The 24,956-nt window shown below is 33.2% G+C and overlaps 1 pseudogene; it reads left to right on the top strand.

Annotated features, from left to right (window-relative positions):
- Positions 1-5,027: 5,027 nt before the first annotated feature.
- On the top strand, positions 5,028-5,123 carry LOC116274269 (annotated as a pseudogene).
- Positions 5,124-24,956: the final 19,833 nt, after the last annotated feature.

Raw genomic sequence — 24,956 nt, 5'->3', positions numbered from 1 at the left:
CCTCTCAACAACCTTTTGATACAGCTACTATTATATAACCATAATAAAAGCATTACCTACATGAAATTCCCATGATACCAGGACATGATCTTATTTTCATAACCATGTTTCAAAGATTATGAAACTAGGTTCAGAATAATTGAATAACTTGTGTGAAAATTCATACTAAATAGAGAGATGAACCTCCAACCCAGGGTCTCCTGACCTCGGAATTCCTCCTCTTTACCATAGGGCTTTCCACCACCTTATTCTATATTTAGTTTAAGTAGTGCCATTTCCCAGGTTCATATTGATCATAAGAAAACGTACAGGTGACTACAACCATTCTTTGTTTAGACAAACCACTGCCTATGTATTCCTCCTGTATTGTTTGTATGAATATACCATTCTCCACCCATACTTTCTCTTTCAAAGAAACCAATATATTATCTAATTATTTTATTATTTCTTGGATGGTAGTCATAAATCAGTAAACCTCAAGTTAAACCCTGTTTCCCACAGTTACAACATCATATATTAAGATTAAAATACTGGAAACCCATTTTGAACCATAAAATATATTTTAAATATTCCCCCAAAATAATTGCATAAAATGACACAAATATCTGCTTTTAAAAATACTTTAGACCAATCATTTAATATAATTGCTATGTAATACATTTCTGCATAAACTGGACTGGTTTAGACTTCTTAAAATAGGAGTTCATTTAGATTTGTTCTGATGACAATGTTTCTGATATACTCATAGCAAGTGTGAGCATCTATTGCTCCAAGATGCAGCAAATTTTGTTCAAAATCAGTATCAAGAGTCTCACATTTATTTTTTTCTCATTTAATCAGTGTCAATATATTTATTGGAGTGTATTTGAATGGTAAATGTTAGAATAGAGGTTATTTTTGTGGAAGCTTATTGAATGATCTCTTTGATGAAAATTAATAATTACCCAATGATTGGCTTACATCAGCTTCTCATTGTTACAGGATATTTAGCTCACCTCACTATTTAATTATGCATTCTGCAAATATTTCTTGAGTATCTACTGGATACCGGGCATTATTCTTTTGCTGGGAACACAAAAAATACAAGTTCTACCCTTCTTCTTATAAATGTTTTATTGGTCACAGGCATTTGTAAACACAGATGATCCATGACTTACAATGTTTCAACTTACAATTTTTTAATTTTATGATGTTACAAAAGCTATATGCATTCAGTTGAAAGTGTACTTGGAGTATCCATTCAAGCATTCTGTTTTTCACTTTCAGGACAGTACTTAATAAATTACATGAGATGTTCAACATGTTATTGTAAAATATGCTGTGTTAGATTAGTTTTCCTCACTGTAGGCTAATATAAGTGATCTGCACACTTTTAAGGTACACTAGGCTAAACTATGACATTTGGTGGGTTAGGTGTATTAAATGTCTTTTCAACTTGAGATATTGAGATATTGAAATATTTCAACTTGAGCTCGTAAGTTGAAGAACATCTGCATGAAATTTGGTAACTACTATGAAGAACTTTTAAGAGTCAGCATTGTATAACCTTTTTCTACTCCTTTTTCTCAATGCTAAGATTACATATACCCTCTCATTTACAGAAGCACACTTCTTAATAACTCCTCTATTTAAGGCAGCCCAGAAGCTTTGCACCATCAAATATGAAATACAAAGAAACAAATCTGCGAGGGAGGGTGGGAAACGAGATAACCTTAATATCTGAAAAATGTCATTAGGTCAAATGCCTTTTGGAGTTCCATGGCTTAATGAAAATTTATCTGAGCTCAAGGATACCTTTACTATATCAAATTATTTAACTCTGTTTTAGACAGTCTGTAGTTTAGTAATCACTTCTATCATCTTCATGTCATGGTAAAAGGTAATGGGGGCAAAACATGTATATTCATCAGCAATAATGATTAGAGCAAAGATTAATTGCCACTAATAATAATTAGTCAAGTTGATAATTAATGACCACAGCATACCTACTACAGCATTAAAAAGGCAATTATGTTACTCACTGCTACATCTCATCTGTATCATCTAGCAAATTATAATTGTAAATGATAATATATATTGGGGACATTATTGCTGCATAACTAATTGAAGATGTATTTTTAAGCCATGATTCACCAACTGATTTTATGCAAAGGATATAATGTAAATAAAGGATATAAATGTAAATTTATTGCCATAAATTTACTGCAATAAAATTGAGATATCCTATCTCATATTAGAGAATGTATATAAATATATTTGTTAAAATGTAATAGATGTAACTCTTATTCCATCTGGAATTCAGAATTACTAAGACTAGCAAGGGAATAATCTCATGGAATTTAATTATTTTTCGTAAACTAAATATAGAAGCAAGTCACATTTGAAAGATGAGAACATTGAGAAAAGCAATAACAAAAAGTAATAATAGAAATCAACTAAAACTTACATGTGAAATTCGAGCATATAAATAAAAACTATGCAATAATATTCATATCCCTTTTACCTTTACAAATGCATATTTTACCTGGAAGAGGGGGGGTACTAAGAAACTTTAAAATGGAAGGAGCATGACAAATAAAAATTTTACTTGAAAATGCAGATATAAATAGGATAGGTAATGAACAAGTAGAAGAGAAGCTAACAGAGATGAGAAAGTAAAGAGTACTTTGAGAAAGTAAAGGTACTTTGTACTTCCTTTTTCTTAAAAAAAAATAATAATGCAAATAGACTTCTAGAATGGGGGAGTAAGGACCTCTGTAAACTTGCTTTTCCACTAAAACTATGTCAATGTGGGCAAAACAACTAAAATCAACCATTTCATCACTTTGAAAATTAAAGCCACAGAGCCAACTGAACATCTATCCAAGAGAAGCTACTGAACCTCTGTAAGGGAGCATGATCTATGACATTTTTTACTTGGGGCTAGTCCAATATCCCCTCTCTCACCAGATCAGTAATGTGGCAGCCAAAAGTCAGAGCTCCAAAGAGGTCAGACCTCTTTCAAGCTCTGTTAAAAATAGCACTGTTATGAGATACCGTTTCACACCAGTTAGAAAGGCGATCATTAAAAAGTCAGGAAACAATAGGTGCTGGAGAGGATATGGAGAAATAGGAAAGTTTTTACACTGTTGGTGGGAGTGTAAACTAGTTCAACCATTGTGGAAGACAGTGTGGCAATTCCTCAAGGATCTAGAACTAGAAGTACCATTTGACCTGACCCAGCGGTCCCATTACTGGGTATATACCCAAAGGATTATAAATCATGCTACTATAAAGACACATGCACACATATGTTTATTGTGGCACTAATCACAATAGCAAAAACTTAGAAGCAACCCAAATGTCCATCAATGATAGACTGGATTAAGAAAATGTGGCACATATACACCATGGAATACTATGCAGCCATGAAAAAGGATGAGTTCCTGCCCTTTGCAGGGACATGAATGAAGTGGAAACCATCATTCTCAGCAAACTGTCACAAGGACAGAAAACCAAACACCTCATGTTCTCACTCGTAGGTGGGAACTGAACAATGAGAACACTTGGACATAGAGCGGGAAATATCACATATGTGGGCCTGTTGTGGAGTGGGGGGAGTGGGGAGGGATAGCATTAGGAGAAATACCTAATGTAACTGACAAGTTAATGGGTGCAGCAAACCCACATGGCACATGTATACCTATGTAACAAACCTGCATGTTGTGTGCACATGTGCCCTAGAACTTAAACTATAATAAAAAATAAAAATAAAAATTTAAAAAGCACTATTCCCACAGAACAGTGAATGTTTTCTCAGAAATCACAGCTCCTGTAAAACCTCTATTCCCTGGGTGCTGTGGCCAATTAATTTGATTCAGAGCTCTGCTCAGTATGGAAAAGAGGGGCCCCAACCCCATGGCATTACCAAAACAATAGCAATTTCCTGGCAACATCACAGCTACTGAAGGCTGTGGTTGAGTTGGAGAAAACAAGTTGGGTAGGGATTTAAAAAATCCCAGAGAATCAGTTGACCACAGAAAATCTCTGAAATGCTGCAACACATTTCATGGGGATCTAACTGAAAGGTTATGCCTAAGTCCAGGGAAGACATGGGAAAAGACGTATTAGTCATTTATATTTGACTGACCTTGCAGATGTGGATGAGCAGAACTCTGCAGAAGCAAGAAGTAAAAGTTAAAGAAGTGTTGAAAACTGCCTGAAGTTTGGATGTGCTTTATCACCTTTTGAAAGCTGGTAGTTACACAAGAAAGGCATTTAAGAAAATCTTCTGATGGACCATTGGCTGACCACTAAATTATACTGACCTAGATGTGACCCCTAGAAAGGCAAACTTAAAAACAAGAAAATGTGTGTGTGTGTGTGTGTGTGTGTGTACATATGAGATACAGAGAGAGAGAGAGAGACAGGTTGTGTATCTCGTATCTGAAATGCTTGGGACAAAAAGTGTTTTGGATTTTGAATTTGGAAGGATTTCTAAATATTTGCACTATCTATACCAGTTCATTTCCAATCCAGAAATCTGAAATACTCCAATCAGCATTTTCTTTTTGCATAATGTCAACACACTCAAAAAGTTTCAGACTTGGGAGCATTTCAGATTTCAGATTTTTTGTATTAGGACTACTCAACCTGTATACTATAGTGCTTAGTGACTGCACACTGAAAGGAATACAGAATCTATAGGATTAGTTCAGGAAGGTCACTAAACAAGCAGAAGCAAGAAAAACAGCAACAAAAAAATTTTTAAAATCTAAGAAAGAACAACAAATCTTGAGGGTTGAGGACTGATACCAGAATGGCTACAATATATAATATTTTCAATTTTAAAAAATGAAACATGCAAAGAAACAGGAAAGCATGACACATGTACAGCCAACAGAAAATGTCCCTGAGGAGTCCCAGATTTTGATCTTAGAAGACAATGTCTTAAATAAGTTATTGTAGATAAGTTCAAAGAATTAACAAGACCATGTGTAAGGCACTCAAGAAATGTAAAGACAATGCCTTACAAAATAAAAAAATCAGTGATCACTTATACTAACATAGGAATGATACAGAGAAGAGTAGCATGGCCCCTGTAAAAGGATGCAACACAAATTTGCAAGGCATTCCATATTTTTCAAAAAATGTATTTTTAAAAATAAAAATAGAAATTATATATATAAAAGAACTAAATAGAAATTTTTACATCTCACCAAAAAGATAATATTGATAAAGTATATCAAATTTATATTTGCTTTAAAAACACAGATATAAATTGTGAACTTAAAAAGACCAATAACAAAAATATGAGTGTCTCAACACTGGATTTGTGCTGGCAAAAGAGTGAATTGACAAACTTGAAGATAGGTCAATAGAGATAATCCAATCTTTGAAGCAGTATGGGAAATGAAAAAAGAAAATGAGCAGAAACTCAGAGAATTATGGGCCGCCATTAAGTGTACCAAAATAAACAGAAGTCTCAGAGGAGATGAGACAGACATATTGGCAAAAAGACTGGAAAATTTCAAAATTTATAACATATTAATCTACACATCCAAGATCAATAAACTCCACATAGAACAAATTCAGAAAGTCCACAGCTAGAATGGTCAGAGTCAAATGATGTAATTCAGAGACTTTATTTTTTTTTCCTTGAAAATATTAAGAGAAAATGTACATCAATTATCTGGGATCTTCAATAAGATTAACAGCTGACTTCTCATGAAAAACTATGGATGTCAGAAGACAGTGGGTAGTATGTCCAAAGTGTTGAAATAAAAATACTGTTGAGAATTCAGCTAAACTCTCCTTCATAAATGCATATAAAATTAAGACATTCCCAGGATTTTTAAAAAGAGGAATGGAGATTATTTGTTGCTAGAAGATCTGCTCTACCAAAAAGGTTTTTGAAAAGAATCATTCAGGCTGAAAGGATACTTGAAACCACATGAATTAATAAAGAGCACTAGTAAAGTATACTATATAAGTAAATATAAAACAGCATAAAAATATTTATTACGGTATTAGTTTGTTCTCACATTGCTATAAAGAATTACCTGCGACTGGGTAATTTATAAAGAAAAGCAGTTTAATTGGCTCACAGTTCCACAGGCTGTACATGGCCAGGGAGGAAACGTACAATCATGGCAGAAGGTGAAGAGGAAGCAGGCACATCATACATGGCTGGAGCAAGAGGAAGAGACAGTGGAGGAGAGATGCTGTACACTTTTAAATAACCAGATCTCATGAGAACTCTATCATGAGGTAGCACTAGGGGGATGGTGCTAAACCATTAGAAACCACTCCCATGATACAATCACCTCCCACCAAGCCCCACCTCCAACAGTGCAAATTACAATTCAAAGTGAGATTTGGGTGGTGATACAGAACCAAATTATATCAATAACCCTTTCCTTATCCTATCTGTTTTATAAAAATAATTGCATAAAGTAATAATTGTAAAACACCATTGATAGGTTTATAATGGGAAGATATAGTTTGTAGGACAATCACAGTTTAAAGGAAAGAGAAATAAGAGCATATTGGAGCAAAGATTTGTATACCTTTGACATTAAGTTAGTAGTAACTTGAACTGGATTGTTTAAAGTTATGAGCTAACTAAGCACCAGGAAAATCACCTAGAAGATAACTCAAAAAATATAAGAAACAATGAAACAGTGAAAATAGTACACTAGGAAGTATCTGTTTAACATCAAAAAGGCAGTAATTGAGAAATGAAGGGACAAAAAAGACACAAGGCATATATAGAATACAAATAGCAAACTGTCAGATGTAAATTCTATAAAGTTGTTTAAGTACTCAAAAGGCAAAGATTGGCAGAGTGGACAAAAATGCATGATCCAACTAAAGCAGTCTTCAAGAGACACCCTTTAGATTCAAAGACAGAAATAGGTTGAAAGTAAAAGAATTGAAAGATATGCCATGCAAACAGTACCAAACCAAAGCTTCACTGGATATATTAATATCTAGTATAAATAGACTTTAAGACAAAATGTGTTACTAAAGACAAAAAGTCATTCTATAAGATCAATTCATCAAGGAGATACAGCAATTGTAAGTATATATGTACCTAGCAACATGGTCCTAAAATATATGAAGCAAACACTGACAGAATAGATGGGGGAACAGACAATTAAACAATAATAATTAGACTTCAGTAACCCACTTTCAATCATGGATATACCAACTAGACAGAAGAGAAGCAAAAAAAAAAAAAAAAAAAAAAAAAAAAAAAAAAAAAAGCATTGACACTATAAACTAACTAGACTTAAAAGACATCTACAGAACACTCAGTCCAACAACTGTACAATACACATTCTTCTGAAGCACACATGGAACATCATCCAGGACACATCATATTCTAGTCATAAAACAACATTCCTAAAGAGAATGAGCCTATGAAACAAAGCAAAAGAGAAATGAGAAAATATTTTGAAATGAATAAAAACAAAAACACAACATACCAAAATGTATAGAATCCAACTAAAACAGTGCTTAGAGGAAAACTTATACCTGTAAATGCTTACAGTGTAAAAGAAAAAAAAAATCAGTATGCTAACCTTCCACTGCAAGAAATCAGAAGACTAAACTAAATCAAAAACAGGAAAAAGGAGGAGATAACAAATATTACAGCAGAAATATTGATAATCAGTAGAGAAAGCCAATGAAACCAAAAGTTATTCCCAGAAAAGATCAACAAAAAATGACACATCTTTAGCTAGTTGATCAAGAAAATGAAGAAAAAGACTTAAATTATAATCAAGAATGAAAAAAGGGACATTAATACTAGATTTGTATAAATAAAGAATTATAAGGAAATATTACATGGCAAATATTAGATAAGTTAGATAAAAATGCACAAAATCCTAGAAATAATAAACTAGATTAACTCAAGAGGAAATAGAAAATCTTGAATAGACCTACAAAAAATGAGACCTGTAAAAATTAAGAGATTGAATTAGAAAATTTTGTAATCCATGAAGTAAGGCCCTGGCCCAAAAGACTTCTCTGATTAATGAAACTGTTATAAAAGTAATACCAGCCCTTCACAAATTCTTACAAAAATTAGCAGACGACAGAACATTTTCCAATATATTCTATAAGGTCAGTATTACCCCGATTGAAAACAAAACCAAAAATACAAGCAGGGATATCACAAGAAAACTTCAGACCGATATCCCTTGTAAATATAAATGCAAATCCTCAACAAAATACCAGCAAACAAAACCAACAAGATAATAAAAATAATTATCCCAGGAATGCAATGTTGGATTAACATCTGAAAATCAATCAATATACTGCAGCGTATTTTAGACTAAAAGACAAAAATGCTCATATCAATAGATTCAATTGCAACATATGGCAAAATCTAATACTCTTTAATGATAAAAATATTCACTCAGTATGAATACATAAAAACCCCCTCCACTTTATAAAGAGAATACATGAAACTGCACATGTGACATTGTTCTTAATGGAGAAAAACTGGATGTTTTCTCTCTAAGATCAGAAAAAACACAAGGGTATTCACTCTTGCCATATTTATTCAACTTTGTACTGGAGGTTTTAAGTGGTGCAATTAGAAAAAAAAAATAAAAAGCATAAGACAAAAGAAGTAAAACTATTTGCAAATTACGTAATCTCATATATATATATAATTCTAAGAAATTAACTGAAAACTGTAAAACTAATAAATGAATTCAGCAATGTGGCAGGACATAAGATTAATATGCAAAAATTAATTGTATCGATACAGCAACAATACATGCAAGAATGAAATTAAAGCAATTTCATCTACAAGGCATCAAAAATAATGGGACAAAATACATTTAAGAAAACAAAATGTACACTGATAACTACAAAATATTATTTTTAAAATAGATATAAATGGAAAGACAACACACATTAATGGATTAGAATATTTAATGTTGTTTATATGAAAATACTTTCCAAATTGATCTACAGATTAAATGCAATCCATATTAAACTCCAGGTTGCCATTATATTGTTCCCAGAAAGTGATAGGCTGGTTTTGAAATAGAAGTTAAAATTTCCTTGCATGGAAATGTAGGGATCCCAAAGACAGCCAAAATTATCTTTAGAAAAACAATAGAACTGGAGAGCTTATACTTCTCAATTTAAAAACTTAACATAATTATCAGTTATCAAGCTACAGTTATCAAACCAGTATGGGTATTGGCACGAGGATAAGCACATAGAACAGAAATGAGAGTTCAGAAATGAATCATCACATTTTTGATCAATTGATTTTCAACAAAACAATTCAGTGGGGAAGAATTTTCATTTCAACAAATGATTCTGTGTCAACTGGATACCCATATTGCAATATGATGGGTTTGGCCCCTATCTTATGACATATACAAAAATTAAATCTAACTTGGTGAGAGATGTAAATGTAAGCTAAAATTATAAAACTACTAGAAAAAAAAATATGGTTAAATCTTTCTGACCTTAGGTTAGATAAAGCATTCTTGGATATGGCACCCAATGCACAAGTGACAAAAGATAAATCAGCCCTGATCAAATTTAAAACTTGTATGCTTCAAGGGGAAGCATTAAGAAACTGAGAAAATGCACAGAATGGAAGAAATTATTTGCAAATCATATATCTGACCCCATATCCACAATATATAAGAACTTTGATAACTCAATAATGAAAGATAGATAACCCAATTGACAAATGAGAAAAATATTTGTACACACATTTTCCTACAGAAGATATACAAATGGCAAAAAGACACATGAAAAGATCCCCAACATCAGAGATTCAAATGAAAACCACAGATACCATTTCATGTCCACTGTGACGGCTATAATTACAGAGATGGAAAATAATGAGTGTTGATGAGAATTTAAAGAAATAAAACTTTCATACACTGCTGTTGAGAATGTAGAATGTTCTGTCGTAGAGAACAATGGGGAAGTTCCTCACAATGTTAACCAATGAGTTACAATGTAACATTGCAATTCCACTGTCAGGCATATACCCAAGAGAAATGAAAAGGTATGTTCACATAAAAACCTGTGCATAAACGAGGAAATAACATAAATATCAAGGAATAGATTTTTAAAATACAATGCAGCCATACAATGGAATATTATTCAACAATAAAAAGGAATGAAATACTGATGCTTGCTACAGCATAGATGAACCTTGAAAATATGATCATACTTGAAAGAATCCAGTCACAAAAGACCACTTATTATATGATTCTATTTACATGAGCTATCCAGAATAAGCAAATCTTTGGATAAGGAGGGTAGATTTGTTGTTTTCTGAGCTGGTGGTTGGAGAAGGGGATGGGAATGGGGAGTGGCTCTAATACGTGGGCAATTTGGTTTGGCATGAAGAAAATATTCTAAAATTAAATTTTATTGATAGTTGTGCAACTCCATGAATGTTTGAAAAACCAGAGCAATACACTTTAAATTGGCTGCTTTTATAATATATGAATTATATCTCAATAATGTTGTTTAAAAAAATAACCACCAGCATCCCCTCCAAAAAAATGGAAGAAAAATACAGTATGAAAACTCAGAGGAATAATTTGTAAATCCTCAATATGTTTTTTTGTAATGGAATGAATGAATAATAAACTATAATAATAAACCGCTTCAGCATAAAAGATCCTATGGTTTCCTCTTAGTCCAATTCATCAATGTCACTTAAAGTATTTATAGGGAAAAATAGACAGAAAGCATGTCACTAAAAGTGTCAATTACAGTAAGGATTTGACCTCAGGAGAAAGTTTATGCTGTTTGGTATTTTTAGAAAAGTATTTCATGCAAGAAAACTCTGATTGCTTTGGTGTATTGCATGTTGCTAAAATGCTGAGTAGCAAAGTTTTCATACCCATGGCTGTTTCTTTTCAAAAATAAATAGATCCAAATTTCCATTTCCATCATCCTTGTGATGGGAGGGAGCCCTCTGACAATTTGATTGAGTTCAGGACCGTAAAGGACAAACGAAGGAAACCCTGAAAACTGAAAGCCTTTTAGCTTCTGAGAATCATTTTCTATTTAAGTTCAGTATTGAGTCTAGAAATTGTGATAAGCCACCAGCGATCCTTTCAGAATGGGCGGGCATTGGCCTTAGTATGCATAGGTGATTTCCAGCTCAATTTCATTTCCAGGCTACATTAGAATGCTACAAATCTAGCCTGTGATAAATCTATCAGCTTTTGTAGTGTTTCCAGAAGACTTTTCAAAGAACAGTAAGGTCAAGTTGAAAGTAGCCTTACAGTGAGAAATACGAAAAGGACAAATAGGAGGGTGTGTAGATACAATCTGAGTATAAAAATCAACTGATTTGTACTCCCTGATTATCTCATTTGTTCTCTCACCTCACTTTTGCATCAAATTTTGAACTAAGTCTGTCAGTTCTTCCTCAAATAAAATATTAAAATAAATACATTTCATTTTCATTATCCTAAAGGACCCTAAATCTTTTCTCCAACCTTGTACCGATAATATACACCTGGGGTTCATTCATCATGTTGCTTGATACATTATGAAGATAACTAGGTTACAGATTTTTCTATAGAAATCAATTCTATATGCAGCTCATTTCTGTTGTGGTGCACAATAAGATAAGACATGCTTCTAATCCACAGTGGAACCATGCACAAAAGGGAAAACTGTTTATGGTCACCAGAAGTGCCCCCACCTATTAATGATGATGAAAATAATAATAGCCAACAATTATTGGGCACTTACTGTATGTCACAGCTTGTCATAAGTCCTTTAAGTAGAAGTTAATACAATAACTTTAGGAACTAGGATGACACGTTAGGAAGCTGAGACATACAGAGTTTCAGTAAGTTGTTCAGGTTGCTCAGTAGGTTTTGAAAGCAAGATTCCAGTTGGAGCTGTTAGTCTTGAGAGCCTAAGTTCTAAACCAGTATGTCTAGCCTTATATATCCAGAGCAGATAGTGTCAATTTCAATAAAGTTAACCTATTTTTAGATAATGTTAACCTATTTTTAAAAACCTATCAGTTGCAAATAATTGCATTTTTATACAGGATCACAGTGAGATATATATGATATATATATTACATATATATGTGAGATCGATATATAAAAGATTCATATTTTGTGATGTATTTGACATGAATATGTCAAATATATTTGAGATATATATATTTATATATTATATATATTTATCTCATATGAGATCTATATATAAAAGATTCATATTTTGTGACATTTGACATAAACATGTCAAATATATTGTCATATATTCATACATATTTGTCAAATATATATTTGACATATATTCATGTATATATATATTTGACATATAGTCAAATAAGTAACCTGTAGTGTTTAAAGTACTTAATGGAGAGTGAAAGAGTTTAACTTTTATATATGCCTCCCTGGACTTTAGATTCCTCATCTATAAATCAGAGAGATTGACTTCAAATATCCCTAGAATACAATGGCCCTAAAATTGTTTTTATAATCTACTTCAATTTCCTACATACATATCCTGTGCCTATTTTTATAAGATTTTTATGAGAGGTTTATTTTTTTACAGATTTATAGTAGTACATAATATATTTAAAAGCATAATTATGTGTGGTATGTGTTAAATATGTATATTTCCCATCTTATTGTTAATATTTATTTTGTGCTTTTTTGCCATTTAAAAATTTAAGTAATTTCGTATGGTCAGGTTTATCATTTATTTTTCTTAAGTCTTCTGATTTTCCTGTGTTATATTTCAACAGATGTTTCAAATATAAAATATTAAAATTAATTACCCTCTTCTACTTTATGGATAGAAATTTTTAACATTTTAATCTCTTATACATTTAGAATGTTTTATGCAATATGTAAATTAGAGATCTATCTAGCTTTTGCATAGCTAGCCACTTATCCCAATATCATTTAAAGTTTCCTAGCTTCCTCTCAAGTGATTACCATTAAGAAAATACAACCTTGATCATAAATTCTGTTCCCTGATGAACTTAAGTCACTTTATAAACCCTTTATTCTGTCCTTTATCCCAACACTAGTGTCATTGTGAATAGTAAATAGAAAAGATCTTCATCATTACTTAGGGTGAAAGAAAAACAAATTAAGGCAACATTGAGATTTTTCTATCAGACAAAGATTTATACGTTTAATAAAACAAATATTATGTCAAAACGAGTCACACCAAAAATTTTGATGAAAATAAAAAGTGTGCAATTGAGGCAGCGTCCATTAGTAATGTAAATGTTCATGCTGTACCCTCACAGTGATTTGAGGTCCCGCTAGGTATTCCCAAGATCCTTTCAAGGGATTTGTGAAGTGAAGGTGCTTTTCCTCATACTACTAAGACATCTTTGGTCTGTTCTTTTTTTCTCTCTCTCTGTAAACATTTGCATTGAAATTTCAAAAGCAATGATGGTAAAATGGCTGTTACTTTTAAGGGGAATGAAGGCAGTGGCAACAAGTTAAACTAATAGTCATTTTTCTTCATCATACACAGTTTCATATACAGACACAGTTTCACTCATAATGTCCTTGATGAAACACTAAAAATTATCTTATTAAAACTTGACTCTGGAGTACCTTGCTGTAATATTTTATGTGATGAAATATGAGGTACTCATTAAGCACCTCTGATGCTTACAGAAGTATGATGGTTGTTTTGAAAAAAAAAAAAAAAACACTGATGTTAACTGGCCCAGCCCCTTATTTCATGCAACATCATTTTTACTAGAAAGAATGACTGACAGGAAAACTATGATTATACCAACATGAATATTGGAGAGATACTTTTTCTAAAATGAACAAAGTGAACCTGTCACTTCAAGGAAAATAACTGATGCTATTTGTTGCCAATGATAAGGTTTGAGCTTTCAAGTAAAAATTAGAATTTTGGAAAATTACATCTATGACCCAGGAGCATGATAGCTTTCCAGTCCTGTAAAGGCTTTTCTGTGGTGACATTAACAAATACGAATTTTTTTCATATTATATAATGAAGCGTGTAAATATTTGGAAAACCTTATTAACCCAGGAAACCAATATTTTCCAAATACCCATGAATTTGGTAAGAGGACTATTTCAAATGCAAAACACACAACTACCTTTTATTGTAACTGAGTATAAAAGATTAATTTGATTTCAGATTTCATGTTGCAACTAACCTTTAAGAAACATCTGTTCATCAAGTTTTGGTGTACCATCAAAGAAAAATAACCAGTTTTCCAAAAAGCCTGCTTAAGCATCTCTCCTTTCCAATTTTCTAGCTATGCAAAGCTGGATTTTCTTCATCTACTTCACCAACATTAATACATTGAATGCAGAAGTAGATATCATGATCCAGTTGTCTTCTGTTAAGTCAGACATTGAGAAGATTTGCCAATGTTTAAATGATGCCACTCCTCATTTTTTTCATAAAGCTATGTTAACATGTGCCAGAGTTGTTATTTTAAATAAATTAGCCAATAAATAATTTTTTTAAGTCCCAGTTTTATAAAGCAGCAAATATTGATAGACATAAGGGGACATAATGGGCTCCTTGCTCTTCTCAATAACTGATTAATATAATAACATGTAACTTAGGAATTTATAAAACTTCAAAAGGGGTCCTGAGAATTTTTTTTTAAAAAAAGGTTTTTTTTAAAACTTTGACTACTGAGTTAGAAAATTACTAATTAAAAAATCACCTCTGCTGAGTGCATAAAATTGCAAATGAACTAGTAACTGGTAATTATTTAACATTTTTTTTTCTTTTTCTCAATGGAAACTTTTATTGTGGTTATTTTAATCCTATCCCACAGGTCTACACTGGGTGCAAGGAGAAGATAATCTTGTCTTTTGTTTTCTAGGTGACTAGAACCAGAAGATACCTTAGGATAGAAGAATGAATATATTCAACATGTAGGGACATTTTGCCCAAGGGTAGACTGGGAGCAGAGGCTACCAGTTGTCTTCTAGTATCTGTGAGGTATCTCCCAATATCCTACCTTCTCAACAATAAAGTCCATAAACTCAAACTGGGCAAATGAGCTGCCAAAAATATGTTATTTGTCAACCATGTCTGGGGCTAGATATGACCCATAAATGTAAGCAACATAGTAGCATAAATTCTGTAAAACTTGTGATATATAGCTATTTTGCAAAATGAGGTGGAAACCACCTGTTAAAGATGTTAGCACATAGAAGAAGCTTGGGTCCCTAAGGATAATAGAGCCACCACATTAATCATGGTCTGCCAATATTTGTGTGAGAGGGAAATACATTTCTGACTTGAAATTTATCTACCATGAATGACTTGATACATAATGACGTGAAACTTACCTACCGTAATTTGAGATTTTCTGTTACAACTGATCTTAATTTTAAGTGAGAAGTGACTCAGCAGTCCTGTTAGAGAAATGGAACTCTATTTTCTTTGCTTATTTGTTGTCTTTTCCTAGTGTCAGTGTATTACATTCTACTAGCATAATCAGGGGAGTTTTTCAACATAAAAGATTATGTTGACGTTCAGCAAATATCCCAAAGTATGGTGCTTTGGCAAACTGAGTGCTTTGAACCAAAGAAGAACCAAGGTCTGCCTGATTTTCTCCTGTGCGCCTGTCTCTTGCTCCACTTTCTTTCTTGAAGTGTAGGGTGGGGATTTCTCTAAAGTTCCCTTATCGGTCGAATGATAGATCCTCAATTTTCATGAACCCACTCCCCAGGAATCTCATTAACCAGGGAAGAGTGAGTCCAGGGAGAAGAGACTCCATGCCCAGGCAGATGTTGTCACAGGCTGTCACCTATTCTTTCAGTGGGCTCCTCTGATACCTGAAAGACTTTTCCACGCATAACAAAACATTCTTGTTCTCCATGCATTTTCTCCCCTCCCCCTTCCATAACTTGTGTCACTGTCACCACTACAAGCGCCCCAAACTTCTGTTCCTTGCTGTACCTCGGGATGTTGTATAATTTCAATCATCTGGCCCTTCTTTGAGTCTCAAATTTTGCGGCGCTCCCATGCGTATGCACATAATTAAAATGATTTTTCTCCGGTTAATCTGTTTACTGTCAGGTTATTTCATAGACTCAATTATCAAACCTTCTGAGAGTAGAAGGAAAGTTTTTCTCTCCCCTACAATTACTATTGAAGGTGAGAGTGAAAACTCAATTTTGGGGGGGGAATATTTGGTAATTCTATTTCTAAAGGACATGTCCAGAAATGTCCTAATATTTAACTGGCTGGAAGATTTCAGAACTAATTCTCACACACACACACACACACACACACACACACACACACACACACACATTTATTTTGCTTGATTAAATAAGGCAAAATACTTTATAAGTTAATGATTACTCATTACTCTAGCAGTAACTAAAATTACAGAACAGGAACTGAGCTAGATATGATTACTTCACCATAAAACTCTGAAAGAAAAATAAATCTCAGGACCCCAAAATCACTAAGCCAAGGGAAAAGTCAAGCTGGGAACTATATCAGGCAAGTCTACCTCCCATTCTAACTCCTAAATAAGATAGCTAAAAAGATAAAAGAGCTACATACCTACCTCACGATTTATGCACAAGGAAATTCCTTATGGACCTCAAGATCTTTACCCTAAAACAGTTGTATTGAATTTCATCCTGGCCATGCAAACTAATAGCCTATCTTCACAGGTGTGGGACAGAAAGTCATCCCTCTGCTCTCCTGAGACAAATACATATCTGATTGCTTTCTCTGCCGTATTGTTTATGTTAAAAATGCAGATTCACTGAGCCAGACTAAATTGTGTATTCAGTGAAAGGTTGATCAAGGACTCAAAAGAATGCAACCTCTTTTACCTCTTATCTACCTATGACCTGAAACACCACCTCCTGACCTTTGAGTGTCCTGCCTTACTGGACTGAACCAATGTACATCTTGTACATATTGATTGATATCTCATGTCTCCTTAAAATGTATAAAAGCAATCTATACCCTGACCACCTTGGGCACACATCCTTAGGACTTCCTGAGCCCGTGTCACAGCTGGGTCCTTAACCTTGGCAAAATAAACTTTCTAAATTGCTTGAGACCTGTCTCAGATATTTTAGGTTCACAGATAATCTATAAAATGTATCATTAGAAGATATCTGGCCAGGTGTGGTGGCTCATGTCTGTAATCCCAGCACTTTGGGAGGCGAAGGTGGGTGGATCACCTGAGGTCAGGGGTTCGAGACCAACCTGGCCAACGTGGTGAAACCCAGTCTCTACTAAAAATAAAAAAAAATTAGCTGGGTGTGGTGGCAGGCACCTGTAATCACAGCTGCTTGGGAGACTGAGGCAGGAGAATCCCTTGAACGCAGAGGGGAGAGGTTGCAGTAAGCCAAGATTGCACCATTGTACTCCAGCCTGGGCAACAGAGTGAAACTTTGTCTCAAAAAAAAAAAAAAAAAAAAAAAAAGATATCTGAGTAAAGCACAACTCATTCTTTTTTCCAGATGAAGATGCTGAAAGCCAAAAGGAGAAAAACACATGATCACAAGATTATCAATCATTGACATGTAAAAGTACCAATTATTAATTTTCTAGCACAATGTAAGCAGTAAGACTCACTTAGGATACTGATGGCATTTCTCTCTCTCTCTCTCTTTTCTTTCCTTCTTTCTTCCCTTCTTTCCTCTTTTCTATCTTGTTTTTCATTCTTTCATTACTCAAGCCCCTACTGCCTTTATTATTAGAAAAAAACAGCAGCTTTCCTTCTGAATTGTTGTAGAATTACATGATCAGACTTAGTTCAAAGTGGTAGTGAGAAGATGAGCAAACCTGACCAACTCACTCACTGGTGCCACTTTTTTCTCTTCTTTGACACACATATGTTTTCTTTCATGTATAGCTTTTCCTTGAGGATTGTAATGATATCAGTTTATTTAAAAACACTAAAATTTAGTGGCAAATCACATCTGAAAATGCAAAATTTTGTATTATGTTTAGTAAAACATAAGTTAAAAAATTAATTTATTTTTATTTAATGCAAACATAGTTTTTTGATTCTTCATTAAGATAAAAACAATTTAGATTTTGCTTTAAGGCTGATTTTAGGAATCTCTGGAACCTTCTGAGATCTATCTTAATTAATTTTCCTAAATGATGTCTTTCTAAGTGATTGCTTTACCAAAAACAAAAAACAAAACAAAACAAAAAACCCTACTTATGTACACAATCCTTTCAGTAGATGACAGTTACACTTTAATTTAATTCATTGTATCTCTGCCCACTACATTGATCTTTTGTCTATTTCTGTGCAAGGTAACTTATTTTGATATTTTATGTCATGAATCACTATAAGAATTCAATTAAATTGATATATTAACTGTGCTGTAATTGCCACTGAAGTATTATAAATGTCAGGCTACTCTGCTCTCATCTCAAATCATGACTGGAAATAAAATACTGTAACTGAGATTATTTTCTTTATCAAGAGAGGTATACACAAATAAATAACCCAGATATATCCATTTTGACCCAGGACCTGGAATTAGAGGTTTACCTGGATTTTTAGATAGAAATGATACATATTTTGCAGAATATTTGACTAATAACCTGTAATGATTTCTTTCAATTTGTTCTGTTTCCATGCTTAGTGTTCTTCTGTGTTCATGACCTGATCATTAATAAATTGTCCGTCAATATTAATGCTGCTTAGTTTTTGACTAATTTATTCAGCTTTTAAAAAATATAGATTAGTTCCATTTCAGTTTTCACTGAGATTATTTTGAAAATCTTTAATTCACTTTAAAATTCCATATTACATGTAATCAATATAAAATTTTTATAAAAATAAAATGCCCAATTTAGGAAAGTCATCACATATGAAAATATAGTAGCCATGATTGTGCACCTAGAGGGATTTATAAATGTGGCAGCATAGATACAATATAAAAAATTCTAACTGAGCCACAGTAATTAAGATAATTAAACTTGCATTTAATAGAAGAGAGCATGTTCATACAGTATTAATGCTTTGGCTGAAACAGTAACATTTTAACTTGCTTAATAAATTTAAGTTTAAGTATTTTGAATATTTAATATTTTGTTGTATTCAAAATTTATACCTTTGCAATCAGATACAAAAACAAAATCAAAATTCACAATAAGTCATATTAGTTTGAATCAACTATCCTACATTAAAATTCATACCGATGGCCGGGCGCGGTGGCTCAAGCCTGTAATCCCAGCACTTTGGGAGGCCGAGACAGGCGGATCACGAGGTCAGGAGATCGAGACCATCCTGGCTAACCCGATGAAACCCCATCTCTACTAAAAAATACAAAAAGCTAGCCGGGCGAGGTGGCGGGCGCCTGTAGTCTCAGCTACTCGGGAGGCTGAGGCAGGAGAATGGCATAAACCTGGGAGGCAGAGCTTGCAGTGAGCTGAGATCTGGCCACTGCACTCCAGCCTGGGCGACACAGTGAGACTCCGTCTCAAAAAAATAAAATAAAATAAAATAAAATTCATATTGACATAATTATATCCAAAATTAATTCCTTCCAAAAATAAATGGAATACAATAAAGAATTTAGACATTAATAAGCATTAGTATATAAAAAATTTTAATTAACCATTTAATAGTTTAAAACCATTTATTGTCTTAAAATTTTAGTTAGTTGGCATTTTCCTCTTCAACTTTCTGACAGGCCTTATTAATCTGATGATATTTTCTCTATCTCAACACCCAAAACAGTGAATTAACAGCTTTGTAAATGTTTAGGCATAAATGAAACACTAGATTGATGACTAAATACTAAAAATACATTTTTTTGTGTTTGAAGTTCTTTGAGAATAATCTAGTATAGAAACCTATTTGTTAAATTATTTTGGAATTCTTTTGTAAATTCTAATAAAGTTTGTCATTTGGAACAGTTTTAGATTTACAGAAAAATTGTGAAGATAGTACAGAGTTTCTACATATCCCATATCCAGTTTCCTCTATTGTTAATATCTTACATTTGTATGGTCACAATTAATAAATCTATATTGAAACCTTATTATTAACTCATGTCCATCCTTTATTTTTCAGATCTCCTTAGTTTTTACTGAATGCCCCTTTTCCACTGGAGGATCTCTTCCAGGATACTATATTATTAGTTGTCTTTACTTCGTAACTCCTGTGGGCAGTGTTGGTGCTCAGAAAACAATACCCCCAAATGAAAACCTCAGAATCACCTCAGAAGCAAAAATTTTTCTCTGTCATCCTGTCCTCCTACCTCTCAGTCCCATTCTCCCTAAGCTACCTATAGAAACTAGAATCCCTCTTCACCAAGTCAGGTCTTAGAAACCAGAACCTCCTATCCCCAAAGTCAACCAAAATACCTAAAAATATTACTCCAAATATCCCTCCAAATTTGGCTAAAAACTGGCCATATAAAAGTTATCTTTTTAAGGTCAAACTACCTTGTTTGACTGTAGTTCATAAGCCTCCTTTTCAAGAGAGGGTCCAGCCCATCACCCAGAAGGAAGGAATGAATGCTCAGGCCAAGAAGAATCCAGACAGACAGCCTTCCTGGGTTTCCCCACTCAGTCTCTTAGGATTAGATCATACCATTTTTTGTTCAGTCATATTTCTGCATGGCTGTCCATATTTTGTTGAACCTAAGCATAAAAATGGACAATTTCCCCTGAATCTCTGGGTCTTCAATCTGAAGGCTCCCATGGATGCACATTAAATAAATTTGTATACCTTTTCTCCTATTAATCGGTTTCATGTCAGTGATTTTCAGTGACACTTCAGAGGGCCAAGCCCTTAGCTCCTACATCAAACAGTCCTTATTTTGTATGACCTTGATTGGTCTGGGAAGTACTGATCAGGTGTTTTACATAATGCTACTCCAGAAGTATCTGTTTGATATTTTTCACATGATTAGACTAGAGTTACATGTTTTGGGGAGACCACAAAAGTAAAGTGCCATTTCCACCACATCATATCAAGCATAGATAATATCAAAGTGATTTTTTTATTGTTGATATTGAACTTGATTACCTGGCTGAGGTGGTGTTTGTCAGTTTTCTCCCTTGTAAAGTTACTGTGTTTCCCCATTTTATTTTATACTCTGAAAGGAAGTCAGTATGTGCGGCCCAAACTTGAGTTGGGAGTTATGCTCCACCTACTTAAAGGCAGAGTATTTACAGAAATTCTTTGGAATTTTTTTGCACGGAAGACATATCTATTCTTCTCTGTGTATGTATTTATTTATATTAGTATGCAGGAAAGTTTAATTTAAATCAATAATATCTAGCACCAATGATAACTATTTTAAAAGGGGGGATCATTCAAAATTCCTTAAGTTTCAAAAGGCAATATGATTTTTCAGTTCTAGCATATGGTTTACCAAGTTGTCTCTAGGATTATTACATACTAATGCTACATACTTTTTTGAAGTCTTAGACTCCCTTTCTGTTGATTTTTCCTTTCATTTTTGAACAACATGTATCTTTACCGGCAAAAGAAACAGATTTAAAAATCCACCCTCAGTTCCTTTTTGGAAATCTTTCAGAAAAGGCAATTAGAGAAAGCCAGTTTTATCTAAGGGTAACTTCATTTTCTGTCTTCTTGACCAATATATTCAGTTTTTCTCCTTTCAGTAAACTATATATTTACTTTATTTACTCTTTATTTCTGGAGCCTTTAACATGTGTTCAGTGCTGAGTGTAATAGGTAAGTTTGCTAGGTTTGGTTCTCATATAACATTTATTATAACTAACTTTGGTTCATTCATAGTTAAATTGAGGAAGGAAGAGATTATAGTGAAATCTATTGCATGTTTTTAATCATGTGGCCACTCGGAAGTACTTCACTTTCCTCATTTCTTTTTATATGTATGTCAGGCACCCTAGTTCAAATACTACACATCTTCCAGAAGACTATAGAATGTTCAGTTCTAGACTCTAAAAGGTCATGAAAATCATAACTAGACAGTTACAGTCATCTGGACAGAAATCTAGAGAATTTTTCTTAGGCACAGATATTCCAATATTCCTCAATCATAAAGTGGTATGAAATCAGACTTCGGTATTATTTGCACATGTAAAAGACTGACATATGAATAATAAGGGAAAGGTAATGCAATCCTTTGAGATATGAGATATGCTTGCATCTTGGATATATTTGCAACCTTCACAAAAAAAGACAACTATAAGTGATTGTATGTGTTTGCCACCAGAGACCCCCATTTTCTCAGATAGCAATTCAATTCAAATTTTCCATATGTTAACAAATAATTTCTTTTGAAAAATGAGTTAAGGGTCTTCTGATTCTTGGCCAAAAAAAAAAACTCCTATATTAAAAATTCATGTTTCACTACTATTTAAGAATGTACAAAATCATGCTGTGACATATGGTTATTAGTATAGACTTACACTTCCAAGAATACTCAACCACAATTTTTATGAAGATGAGTAAATGTAGTATTTCCAGCACTTCAATGTTATTCAAAAATTAGCCATCAACCAATGGGTGAACCAATCTGCAGCAAATATAGATCAAATCAAAACTTCAAGTGTAATAGAACTCCAGAAAGATCCCACTAGAGCAAAATATTTGTAAATCAAATTTCACTGCATGTTGTCAAACCCAAACATTTTGCTTTTGAAAATACTATTGTATATTAACATCCTGATCAGAAGTGTTATTCCCCAATGCTGCTAGGTCTATACAGCACAATCTTATTTGGTTGTCTTTGAAATTTTGTGTGATTTGAATATGTAAGTGTCTCTTTTACTTACAGTAGTTCTATAGTCTTGTGTATTACTTTCTTTAGAAAAATAACATATTAGGTATCTAGGTTAAGAAAGTGTCAAAATAAGATTAAAAACATTTGAAGAATTAAGCTGAATTGCATAGACTATCAAATGAAGAAGAAAATACTTTACCTAAATACCCATGAAATCATTAATAAAACATTGTGGATGGATAGAAAATCATAGTTTCTAATTTTTATTTCAAGATCCATTAACTAAATAATGATATACTTCCTACCTATAGTAAAGTGAGTAATGTGATTTTATAGATTGCATGTAATGAATCAAATGGCAATGGCAATAACAGCTATTTACATATTCTTGAACTAGTGTATGTTTAAATATTTCTACACAGTTTTGAAGGCATTCACATAGGTTAATTTGTAAAGGAAGCAGTCTTGAATCAGGGTATGATTAGGAAATATATCTACCTATCTATCTAAATCCTGATGTTTGTTTCAGTTTTAAATTTTTATATAGTATATCCCTAATTATAGCTACAAAGAGAACAATTTACTCATCAGACAAAGACTATCATTCTATGGAACAGAATAGAGACAGCAAGTTGACATCTGCGAATTATGCAAATGGAAGAGTAGAGAACAACTAGGGCCTAGTAAGCAAGCCCTATTCAGATGGAAAACGGGAGTGGAAGAAAGACTCTGCTCAGATAATTATTAAAGTTGGGAGGACACTTATTCCCATGGTGCATCTCAGGGAGAACTAGTCTGTTTTGGCTTACCTCCTCAAGTGGAAATTTAAGTGTGAATTTAAAAATGGCGTGCTGAGTTTGAGGAGCAGCTTCTTCCCTCTTTGCTGAAGAGTAGCATTGGTTAGAGGGCAACATGTCATTGATTTTGAAGCTCTGATCCACTTTTTATACCCTTTTGGTGAACAGTAAGTAGTTTAACAGTGTTTACAATAGAAACTTTATGAATAACATTAATAAAATAGAATGTTTGCACTGCTGCTCCTCTAACTTGGCAGCATGTTGCCAGCTGCCCCTTAATACTTTTGATTAACACAAAACTAAAGTCCTTATTAAGGAATAGAGATAGCAAATTTATTCTCAAAGGAAACATTTGTACACATGTAAACTTATTGTACATATGTCAGATTTCTAAAGTAACTAAAATATGTGAGGTTCATAGTGTTTTGGAGACTTGAAAGATGTCATATTGATGACATCTTTCAAGTACTATGTTTCATAATAATGCTTGATAAAATAAAATTTAATAGAGTTATTAGAAAATGGTCAGTTCAAAGTAGATCAGTCTGGATAATAAGAATAGCAAAGCCACTCCTAGAAACTCATGCCTATACTATGTGTGTGGTGCACTCAATTTATAGACCAGGTGACATCTGAATTTTCCACTGGTGATCTATATAATGTAATAAAAATGATAGTTAATCAGTTTCTGGAATCCATGAGCAAAAAATCCTGACTAAGCTTTTGGAATGACTGAGTCTAAGTGACTTTTGTGAAAGGTAAAAGGCAAATGAAATGTTTTTCTGTACAGATATGTGGGAAAAATCAAACCTTTAACATAAGATAGGAGATGAAAAAAAGAAAAAAAAAAGAAGGGGAGGGGAAGGAAAAAATATACCTACTGTATGGAGTATTCAATGTGTGTCAGGCCGAAAGGACTTTATACACGTAATTTCTACTCCTTATAGCAGCACTACAAGGTAAGTGTGATACTCCTTTTTTTTTTTTATAGAGTAGTAAAGAGTGACTCAGTGGAAGTTAATTCATCCAGGAAAGGACAATATTCCACCTTTGTTGGGTCTGAACGCAGGTATATTTAAGAATTCAGTTGATTGTGCTCTCATAAGAATTCAACTCTTTCTCCTCAGTAAGCATAATTCGGTGACTAAACCAATATTCATGTCAAAATAGCGAAACAGTTTTTCCACTAACTTTAGAACAGTCAGAGTTTTAATTGTATGGAGTTCTTAGTTCTAATCTCAACAATTCAGAAAAATATGGAAAGATACATAAAAGATTCAGAAGAATATTCAAAAAGCAGTGAGAAATGATAAAGGATTCTTGAAGAGAAATTTAAATCATAGGAACTGTGTTGCCTCTATAAGATCTGAGTTCATAATGTTCTTTTGTAATAGCAGTAAACTCCAGTGCTTTAATTCCAAAATATGTGATATTCCACACATGACTTCTACAGACCTTTGTC

The sequence above is a fragment of the Papio anubis genome, chromosome 3, assembly GCF_008728515.1.
Source record: "Papio anubis isolate 15944 chromosome 3, Panubis1.0, whole genome shotgun sequence".
Lineage (NCBI taxonomy): Eukaryota > Metazoa > Chordata > Mammalia > Primates > Cercopithecidae > Papio > Papio anubis.
This window is presented reverse-complemented; position numbering and strand designations above follow the sequence as displayed.